Source organism: Benincasa hispida, chromosome 10 (genome assembly GCF_009727055.1).
Source record: "Benincasa hispida cultivar B227 chromosome 10, ASM972705v1, whole genome shotgun sequence".
In the NCBI taxonomy this organism is placed as follows: Eukaryota; Viridiplantae; Streptophyta; class Magnoliopsida; order Cucurbitales; family Cucurbitaceae; genus Benincasa; species Benincasa hispida.
The window spans coordinates 49,062,455-49,074,282 of record NC_052358.1 but is presented as its reverse complement, the minus strand read 5'-3'; positions in this window follow the sequence as shown (position 1 = coordinate 49,074,282).

Below are 11,828 nucleotides of genomic sequence, written 5' to 3'. Positions count from 1 at the left end.
ATGGGAGGTTTAGATAACCTGAGTTTAAAAAATTATGTTTAGAGTGCGGTTTTTGAAGTCTGAGTTTAAAAAATCAATGTTTAGAGTGCAAATTTAGGAAGTTTGAGGATGAAGTGTAGATTTATATATATTAAGTTTGTGATTTTTTTTTTTATTTCATCCATCATTAGATTTTAGATTAGTTCAGAGTTGTCATTTTAATTATTTTAATATAATTAAGTTTAAAATAAACTAAAAAATTAGAAGAATATTTGTTTTTTTTTTAATTTTGAAATAGAGATGTAACTAAATTTATAATTTTATTTAATTTATTATTTTAAATTTTGATTTTAATGGGCTTTGAGATAAAACGAATGGGGTTGATATCCTAAATCTCATGGTCTTATAGTTTGTAATTGTATTTATATAAACATTTTATTTATCTAATAAAATAAGAGGTATTTTATTCGATATTTAGTTCCATTAACCTAAAAACCAATAAACTAAGATCCTAAGTTATCTATTGTAACTTAAACATGTATGTGGAGACATACAGATAGACTCTGTTTAAGTGATAACCTGAACAGTTTGTAGTAGATGGAAAAGCTGGGTACTTTATCCTTGTGACACTATAGATAGGCAGAATTTGTAGTTGTTACAATTGTTGTAAAGTGCTACAAATGATTGGATCCTGATCATTCATGTGGAGACATGTGAGTAAGTTGTGAACTCCTATCTATGAAGGTGGTCCTTTGATTTATATGAGTGAAAGTGGTCAGATTCACTAACTCAATAAGCCTATCAGTTGGGGATTCGTGTGATTAGGGAGCTAATGCAGCTACACAAAAAGGAATTCACTTTTTCCCTTCTGTTAGGGTAAGTAGAGAAATTACTCATTTAAGGGCTGATTCCGGGGCTTGAACAATGTGGCACCACACTGTCTCCTGACCCGAGGAGTGTTCGGTTATAGTTTGACTATAACTAATTGTTCATTAGAGGGATCACTGGTACTTAAAAAGTTAATTGTAACTACAGGGACAAAACAGTAATTTTGACCCAAGTGTACTTGCAAACAATTTGTGAAGGGTCAACGCACGGTTAATTAGTTATATCAAATAGACACATAAATATATGTATAGTACGAAGAGTGAAGCTGTCGGTTTTTAGTGGAGTAACCGGTAGTTAATGAATGTTGATTAATTTAATTAAAGAATGTGATTAATTAATCGAGTATCATTGGAGCTTCAATCAATATGTCCATAAGATCTCCTCGTTAGCTCAATTAGGATTAATAAGAATCGAATTAATTTTGGATTAATTTGAATTGTTCAAATTAATTGAAGAAATTAATTATATGAGATATAATTAATATAATGTATAGGATACATTATAATATAAAATTTTAATGAGAGAAATAAATATTTGAATGTGATTCGAATATTAATTATATGGATATAATTTATATAAAAACTATAAGTCAAAATTAGTATGAATATGATTCACATTAATATTATAGGTTAATTGAGAGATTAGGTTATATTATATGTGATATAAAATAAACTACAGGTTATATGTTATATATGATATAATATACAATTGAATATTAATATATAATAAAGTTGGTTATTATATATTTTATTTAAAATTCAAATTATGGTTTTTAATTTATTTTGAATTTTAAATTTGAGAGGGAGTTATTTTATAACTTCCCTCCTTTAATCTTTCAAAGGACGTGAAAGGAGTTCCATGTTTTTGGTTCACGGAGTGATTTTTTATTCTTCATCTGTTTCATCCTACGTTTAACCTTGAGTATAAAAAACTCTATGTGAAGACTGTGATTCTCTCATCAAAATTCTCTCCATCTTTCTTCTCCCAAATTTGATCTATAGCGAGCCCACAACTCCACTTCGCTTCTCATCCTAGAGAATAACGAGGAAGCCCTCTGGTGGTGTTCGGGTTCTTTGTTGCTACTACATTTTCGTGTTGGTGAGACCGGGGAAGGATCGATCTCGTGCAATGGATCGGGAGAGGAAGCGAGAAGAACGTAATTCTTCAAGGGTGAGTAGAATTCTCTTTCTTTTATCCTCTTTAAGCATGTTATTTTTTAGAATGTTTATCTTATGAATTTAGTTCTTTGTTACTACTGTTTTGTTTCAAATTGAAAATTGAATCGTACGGCATTCACATGTTTCCACTTAGGATTCAATCCCTTCAATTGGCATCAGAGCCAAATCTTGCGATTTTAATTTTCCAATTTGATTTGAAAATCATAGTTTAGGTGAGATTTCTCATTCTGCATTATGAATATGATGAATGTTTCTGCATTATGAATGTGGTTTTTGCAATTGGGCATTTTTTTTAATGTTGGTACCTTAGAATTTGTCACTTTAATTTTAATTAAAGTTGTAAAGGACTCGTTGTTTTGGACGTTTATCTTACTGCTATTGAGTCTATAAGTCCGAGTCTCATTTTTGGAAAGTGTTGTTGAGGATCGGGATAAAAAATGGAGCAATTCGGTGCAAGTTCTAAGCTGTACAGAGGCATTTTGTGTCGCAACATCGCGATGCTGTACCCTAGCATCACGACGCTCCGACGCGAAGCGGAACGAAAATCATTTCCGTAGCGTAGCAACACTAGAGTACAGCATTGTGACGCTCCGATGTTGAAGGCACGTGTGAGTCTGTTCGTGAGGTCATGGGTTCGAGCTTGGTTTTGTTTTGTTTTGTTTTTCAGCAACATTTATTTATTTTATTAATTAGATTAATATAAATTAATTTAATTAATTTTTTTAGGGGTGCCAAAATCCGGTCCAATTTTTTGTTTAATTTAATTTTTGCATTTGATGTATGGTTAAATTATATATATGTCACATTGTTTATGTCATATAGTTTTATTTGAAAATCTCACCTTACGATAAACATTATTCATGCATCATATTTAATATAAACATTATATTTTATAGTTGTATAAATTATTAACATGTTTATGCATTTATAATATAAGAGTTATATTATTAATGAAAAGTAAAATCATGCATCATTTATATGATAGCATGCATTAATAACATGTCCATGCATCATTTATATCATAACTATTATAATATATAGTATGGATCGATGGATGTATGTTATTTTTATTTTCATTACCTTACTATATTAATTTTATGTATGTAGTAATGAAAATGGAATGCATGAAGCATGACACCACTTTAGTAAAATTATAATTGTTATAATTTTTTTAAAGTATGTATAGGTTTTAGTTGTTTCATTAAACTTTATAATTGTTATAAGTTAAAATAAAATTAGAATTAAAATCTATAATAAAGAGTTGCATGCAAAAATAGGATAAATCTTTTTTAAATAGTTTTAAATTGATTTCACTTTAGACCTATGTTCACAATATTCCTAATATGATTAGAAATAGGTTTAATCTTTTCATTTCTTTTAATATGATTAAATTAGATTCAAATAAAAAAAATTAAATTTATAACAAATTTATCTATCGACCTTTGTCTAAAGAATGTTCTGTTTAGGCTGGGGGTCTTAAGTTGACAGAAACGAAATACCCTTACCTCGAAAAGGACCTAGAAGATGAATTAGATAAATTTTTTATAAGCATACAATGAGTGATTAAAGTTTATTAAAATATTTAATAAACATTAATCAACATTGTTAAACTATCAATGTAATTGTTACATTGGACAAAGTTACCAATCAATTAGTAAAAATTATTAGCCGAAATTTTCCTAAGTTAATCAACCCTAGGTAAAACACTCAGTAGGAGAAAAAATGATGTATATGACACTTCAATTTTTCTTTCACGTTTCTCCCTAAAAGTCCACATCGTGAGATCTATGCTTAACCTCGAGGCATCTTTGCTTGTGTCCCCCTACGGATGGTGATTGCATAGGTGAATAACAAGGTGAATGGAGAGAGTGTTTATAGTAAGTGGGAGAGAGATATGTATCAACACATCCCACGGTCTCCTTCATTAATTTGCAGTAAACTTTCATGCTCGGCCTCGAGGAACCTTTGCTTATGTCCCTCTACGAATGATGTTTGCATGAGTTTTAACTCAACCTCTGGAAATGGATAGGATTGCTTTAGTTTTTGCCCCAATTCATTTTTTTCCTACGGTTGGCTTATTGGACAGAACTCTAGAATCTAAAATGAAGAGTTACATACAAGAAATTGTTAAGTAAGTTAATGAATTTTGGACCGAACAATGGTGACTAACATTATAGGAATAAGAGTTATTGTGGTGTAATTATTAGTTGACAATGTCTTAATTCAGTGAAGAGGTAACTGGTCACCCTACGGTGGCTTTTATCCTGAACCACTGAAGCATCATTACAAAATAGATGTCACTTAGGATACATTAGATTTTTGCTAAATTGATTGGTTTGAATTGGATAATTCCTTAATAACTAATATAAATAATTTGTATGGTTTCAGCAAACTTCGAAATGATTAGTGCTACTTTGAACCTTCAAAAAGTTAATCAACTAACTGGTGAAAACTACATTAGTTAGGAAAACTCAATTAACACTATGCTAATAATCGATGACTTGAGGTTCATCCTTATTGAGGAATGTCCTCAAGTACCCAATGCTGGAGCATCTTGAAATGTTCGGGATGTGCATGACAGATGGGTCAAGGTGAATAAGAATGTCCGAGCTATATCTTGGCCAGCTTATCTGAAGTATTGGCTAAGAAACATGAATGGTCATAGCTCGTGAGATCATAGATTCATTAAGGGACATGTTTGGACATCGGTCCACACAGCTCCGTCATGACGCTCTTAAGCACATCTTGAATGCACCTATGAAAGAAGGGGCCTCTGTTTGTGAACATGTTCTGAACGTGATAGTCCACTTTAACGTGACGGAGATGAACGGGTCTGTCATCAACAAAGTCAATTAGGTTAGCTTTATGCTAGAGACTCTACCTGAGAGTTTCCTTTAGTTCAGTAGCAATATTATTATGAACAAGCTTGACTACAATCTGACGGTTGGATTTTATGCCCTAAAACTCATAGATAGTAAATGTAATTAATTAACTATCTTCAATAAAGAGTTATCGATGTAATTTCAATAAATGTTATTGATTGCGTTACATCATCAATAAAGAGTTATGAATGTCATTTCAATAAATATTATTGATTTTTATATTTTATTTTGTCTTGATAACTCTAAATCCAATAAACTAACCTCCAAGGTTGTCTTATGAGTCTTGAACAATATGTGGAGACATACAAGGATCAATGTTCAATATACAACCTAAAGGGTCTATAGTATAGGGATAAGGTTGGGTACCTTATCCTGGTAACTGATGGCGGGAAATTAGAAGTCAATTTTACTCGACAACCAAAATCCCGTGGACGCGATATGCGATACATGTTCTTAAGATATGCGTTGATAGTCATGCATCAATGCTCATACGTTGGAATGAATATGCGTTAATAAATGTATGCAATGACCATGCATTCTGTCACAAGTTTTCTTGCGTTCACGTCAAGTATAATGCGAACACAAGTTTCTCGGGAAATCCGAGGTCGAACACAGGGACTTGTAGCTATATGTATGTGGTGATGTGCATGCGGTGGTTAAATAAAAGAATGTTTGAGGGGTTGTTAAGTTAATCCTACTCCTACTCCTATCTAACAGACAATGCAATGAGAATATGCATGAGAGGTAAAGATACGACAACATTTGACATGAAATAAATGAATGGGAAAATAGATAAAATGCGAAGATGTTTTCATTGCAACCCTTAAGAGTGACCGCAAAGACAACCTTAGTCAACGCAAGCCATGCGATCATGCAACACACATACAATAGTAAACCACCTCTCGGTGCGAATGCTACGGCTTCTAATGCTAGAACGCATGCGATATATGCGATAAGTCTATAGGACCTACATACAAACCTCTATTCTTATTTATACAATGACAAAATGACACACACGCAAATAAGGCGACCACATAATATCATTCCTATTCCTAGGGTGCATGCGATGCAGGTTAACAAACGGAGCTTATCTCTATGTTCCCCGTTCTTGTCTATGCGCTCCAAATCCGCTCTCTCAAGTTTTAGATTTGGGTTTTAGACTACTCTCTCAAGTATGCCTAAATGATGAATCATGCGCTCATAGAATAAGGTAATCGCATGAACTTGGCTGACCTAAGCTTATTCCTATCTCTAGTGAACAATGCATACATTGCTTAATGCGACCAATCACTTACCTTCTCGAGTAGTTGGTTGTTGCTGACTTTACTCATAAACAAGCAATGTGTTAGCCTATAGACAGGCGTTGCCGTAGCTTCACACTAAGCAAGAAGGTTACTCACACACTCGCACAATGCACACCTCTCGGTAGGTTGCTACATGCTTCATATCTTTAATCCACATGACTAAGTATGCAATACCCAAGCAATCTCACTAAGTGTTGCAATGAAAGTAAAAATGCTAAGCAAAGAAGATGGAGAGGGAGTCGAAGGAAACAAAGAAATGCATTGAAAGAAAATTGTATTAATTCCTTAATCACAAAATGTCATACAATACAATATAAGAAAAGAAAGGAAAAAGAAATGACCGGCTGGAAGCAAAGACTTGCTTCCAACGGATGTGCGTCAAGGTTGCCGGTGGTGCCATAGATGGGCGGAGGAACTGACTCTTCCGGTCGAAGGCTCCGATCGTTACTCGGAATGGATGAAGGAGGTGAAGAACTCTCAGCATCTTTTCACGCATTTTTTCTAGATCACAAGGATCCGCCCTAGGCGAACCTCAAGCGAAAACCTTCGATTCCTTGAATTTCTGCTCATTGGCTTCTATTTATAGAGCCTGGGTCGTCTCTTATACACATCTAGATGTGTATAAGAGACAGTCCCTGGATGATCGAATTTCTGCTCATTGGCTTCTATTTATAGAGCCTGGGTCATCGACAACATTAATTGGACTACTCTAAGTCTGACGTTTGGCGCGTTAGTCCTTTCTGAACCTCTGCCATTAACGACATGGTAGGTGAAATGTCAGCATCAACTTTGGATTTTCTCGAGGTAGATGTGTTGATCCGTTCATTCCACCTACCTTACGTTGATCCCATTAGAATGCGTTGTTGCGTAGCCGCAATCATTCAATGGTCGTATTCGCTTCATACCGCAACTTTACATGATGACCGCAATCGCTTGATGAGCGTAACTCCCATGCGATGGACGCATACGGCTGATTACCGCAACATCCATGCGTTGATCGATACGTTTGCCTTTGCGATGGAGTGTTTCTCCACATACGGTTGTCTATGCGGTGGTCCAGTTTTCACGTTTGCGTTCATTTCCTGCATTAGCCACAAAAATAGAACATTGAACGTATAGCTAACGCAAAATAATGAGTTGGCTGAGATTCGACATGCTGATCGACGCAAGCTCATTTTCTCGTGAATTCCTAACATAATTGCCACATTTTCTTCCTAACAACCTTCATAATTCTAAGTAAAAGGCCTAAGATGACATGCATTTCTGCTTGTCATCAGTAACACTATGGATACAACTCACTTTATATTTGATACAAATGAAATGAACCAACGCATTCGTGTAGGTGAAATGCGAGTAGAGGTGTTCTATGCAAGAGTTTGCATAAAATCGAACCGCGAAGTAGTAACCACTAGATGTAACACCATTGACTAGTTAGGTTTCTATTCCAATAGAATGACATAGGCAACTTAGTCTTAATATTAAGTATATTATGAACTCCTGTTCACGAAGGATTGTCTTATAATTTGTTTGGGTGAAAGTGGTCAATTTGCCGACTCAATAAGCCTACCATTTTGAGGACAAGACTGAGTGAGGAGCTAGGAACATAATATTATAAGATGGAATTCACTCATTCCCGAATTTAGGGTAAGTAGATGAGTGTTCCCTTAAGTGTTATCTTTGGGACTTGAACAAAGGGTCCTGGCCTCTCATTGGCCCGAGAGGGGTTTCTATTTAATGGTTGGATCAAAAACAAGTTTTTCATTAGAGAAGCATTAATACGTAAGGATACAGAGGTAACCCAAGGGTAAAACAGTAATTTGACCCAATTGATGTTACGAACACTCGTGAAGGATTAACTTGCGACTATTGGCCTATATCCGTGGACACATAAATATATCTACAGTGAGAAGATGCAGTTGTGGGTCTTTAGTGGAGTGTACCCACAGTTAACGAATATTGATTAATTTGGTTAATGAGTTTAGCCAATTAATCTCATATTATTGGAGCTTCCAATCTGTAGGTCCATAAGGTCCCCTTGTTAATTCACTAAAGGACATTAATGAGGAATGATTTGAATTGTTCAAATCAATTAAGGAAATTGTATATTGATGAGATTAATATATAATTAATTATAGATGTGATCTATAATTCAAATTATGTAAGAGAGTTATATTTGAATGAGATTCAAATATTAGATTTATATGACTTAGATTCCTAAAGATATGTATACATATAAATATGTGATATTTATATGTTAATTAAGACTATGTTAAATATGATTCAATATAGTTACTTAATTGATTAATTAATGGTTAATTAAGTGATTGAGTAATAATAGAGAGGTAGAACAATATAAACATATGATGTTTATATATATTAATTAATTAACCATATATATCAAATTAGATTTAATGTATGGTTATTTAATTAATGTGTCAATTTAAATAAAGATTTATTTAAATAATAGGCACCAAAGGTAAAAAGGGAGTTACTTGGAGAAGGGGTAAACTTTTCTCCTTGTATAATCATCTTATTAGTCTATTTAGGACAAGTGTGGTTTTTATGAAAAACTTACCATAGCCTTCACAAAAGATTTTCCTCTCTACAATTCCTTTCTACAATTTCTTTATCTCTTCATCTTCCAAGGGTTGGAGACCATTCATCCAACTCTTGGAATTTCTAAGAGAATAACAAGATATTTTTATGGTAGTTTCTGTGATCGTTGAGGACACGTTCATGTGAAGATCAAGAAGAATATCAAGGAGTTCGGGAGTCTACAAAGGTAAGAACAGTTCTTCCTTTTTGCTACTCCTTCATAAAGCATGTTGTAGAATTTAATGTATGGTGTTTATCTTATTTCTGTTCTGTTTAGCATGTTGTTTTTGTTTCATATAAAATGGAAAACCTGAATGCAAGGCGATCCTAATGCTTCCACTCGAAATTTGATCCCTACACTGACCACCCTCCTAAATGAGCTGCAGACATACTAATCCTTGATGAAAGTCAAGGAACAGAAGGGTGAGGCAAATGTTATCTCGTTCTAAAAAAAGTTCTATAAAGGTTTGACCTCTGGAACGAAGTTTGCACCTTCTTCTTCCGGCACCAAAAAGTTGAAGAAAAAGGGAGGAGGTCAGGGGAAAGTTAACCCCATTACTGCTCAAAAGGGCAAGAACGCCAAGGTTGCTAAAGGAATCTATTTCCACTGCAACCAAGAGGGATATTGGAAGAGGAATTGTCTCAAATATTTGGCAGAAAAGAAGAAGACCAAACAAGATAAATATGATTTACTCGTTCTGAAAACTTGTTTGGTGGAGAATGATGATTTTGCCTGAATAGTAGATTCAAGTGTCACTAATCATGTTTGTTCTTCCTTTTAGGGAATTAGTTCCTGGCGGAAGCTAGCGACTGGGGAGATGAAGATGTGTGTTGAAACTGGACACGTCGTCTCAGCTGTGGCAGTGAGAGGGCTCTAGTTAATTTTACAAAAATGTTATTTATTGTTGGATAATGTATTTGTAGTTCCTGGTTTGAAGAAGAACTTGATTTCTGTAAAATGTTTGTCATAATGAAATTATACCTTAAAATATATTGTAAATAAAGTGTTTATTTACGAGCATGGTGTTCAAATTTGTTATGCAACTCTCAAAAGTAACCTTTATGTGCTAAGACAGTTAGCATCAAAGGGCCTTCTTAATACTGAATTGTTCAAAACTATTATAGCTCAAAATAAAAGACAAAGTTTTCTCCTAAAGAAAATTTCAAACTTTGGCACCTAAGATTAGGTCACATAAATCTTAATGGAATTGAGAGGTTGGTTAAGAATGGACTTCTAAGTGAGTTAGAAGAAAATTCTTTACCAGTATGTGAGTCATACCTTGAAGGCAAAATGACTAAAAGTCCTTGTACTAGAAAAAGTCATAAAGCCAAAAAACTCTTAGAACTTATACATTTGGATCTTTGTGGTCTTACAAATACTAAGGCAAGAGAAGGATTTGAATACTTCATTTTTTTATGTAGGGTTTAAATCCCGAGTAGAAGTGTGTGAATGCCTTGCATCTTGAAATTCCATTTTTAAAGAAACAAAAAACAATGTTCTATATAGTATATAAAAAGATAAACATGTTACCAATTGAAGGAAATCACAAACGGGGATCTCCATGAGTAGCGGAAGTGGATCGTTCCAAATTTCATTCCAAATGAACATAACCAATTACAGTCTAACCGGAAACAAACAGATTATGCATCAATAGAAATTACAACATGCTACAAGAGATTCAAGGGATAGAGTGTGCGTAACTTTGAAGAACCATTCTTCAAGAATCCCTCGATCAGTCTCCAATGCGTCCAACAACAACACACGAACGCAACGAACAGAACACCAACAACACGAACAACTTGATGCTCCTCGAACCCAATCGAGTCCAACTCGATTCACGAACAGAGTAAGGACACCACCAAAAGTGTTACCTTGGTATTCTCGGTGTGAGAATCCAGGAGTTGTGGGCTCCGTATGATATTGGCTTGAGGAAGAGAGGAGGTATACGATCGAGTAAGTGGGAGATGAAACACTGTTTATAGCATAGACAATGTACTCGATCGTATAGTAAATGAAGCCTATCGCATAGACTTTGCTACTCGATCGTGTAGCAACGATCAACTAAATAACTATCGTATAGTCAACTCTAAACGATTGGGTAGACTCTCAACGGCTATCGCTCAGTAAAAACAATTTTCACTTGATAGCCTTTTTCCGTGAGAATTTTTCGAATGGATTAACTACTAAATTTGGAAAACAATTTTTCTTTTATCTCACAGTTACCATAAAACTTCTAATAGCCTCCCACTCAATTGGTTATTAGAGAAAAAGAATTAATTATCATATAATTAATATATTATAAATAAATATGATAACCAACTTATCATATTGCATTTATAATTTATAGTTTTAATATTTCATCATATGAAACATATAAACCATAGTTCTTTTTCTATTTTATAGTATTTAATATAAATCATATTTATATTAATACCTCAAATTAATGTATCTCATACATCATACCAATTATATCACATATAATCGAATTTCCTCTTGTTAATTTGAATACTTCAAACTAACTGATTCTCAATTTGAACCCATTGAACTACCAAGGGGACCTTATGGACCTGTAGTTTGAAGCTTCAACAGTACGTGAATAATGACTAAACTCTTTAGTCACGAGATCCACCATCCGTTAACTGCTGGGCATTCTACTAAAGACCAACAACTGCACTCTTTTCAATACAGATATATTTATGTGTCATTATGATCTAGTTTAGTTATTGAGACAATTGAAAAAGATTTTTACTTATCCTGGGATCCTCTATCCTTGTCTTCAATCATATATATATATAAAAGTTGGGTTGAATCAATTGAGATCAAAATTATTCAACTGAGATTCCATCTAACCTAAAAAATATTAAAATTTAACTTAATCTAATAAAAAATAAAATTAATTCAATCCAACTCTTATAGTTAGTTGGATAATTCGAAATATTCGGATTTTTTTAGTGATTTGAACGCCCTAATTTGATTGAGACTCGAATCAAATTATGCCGCC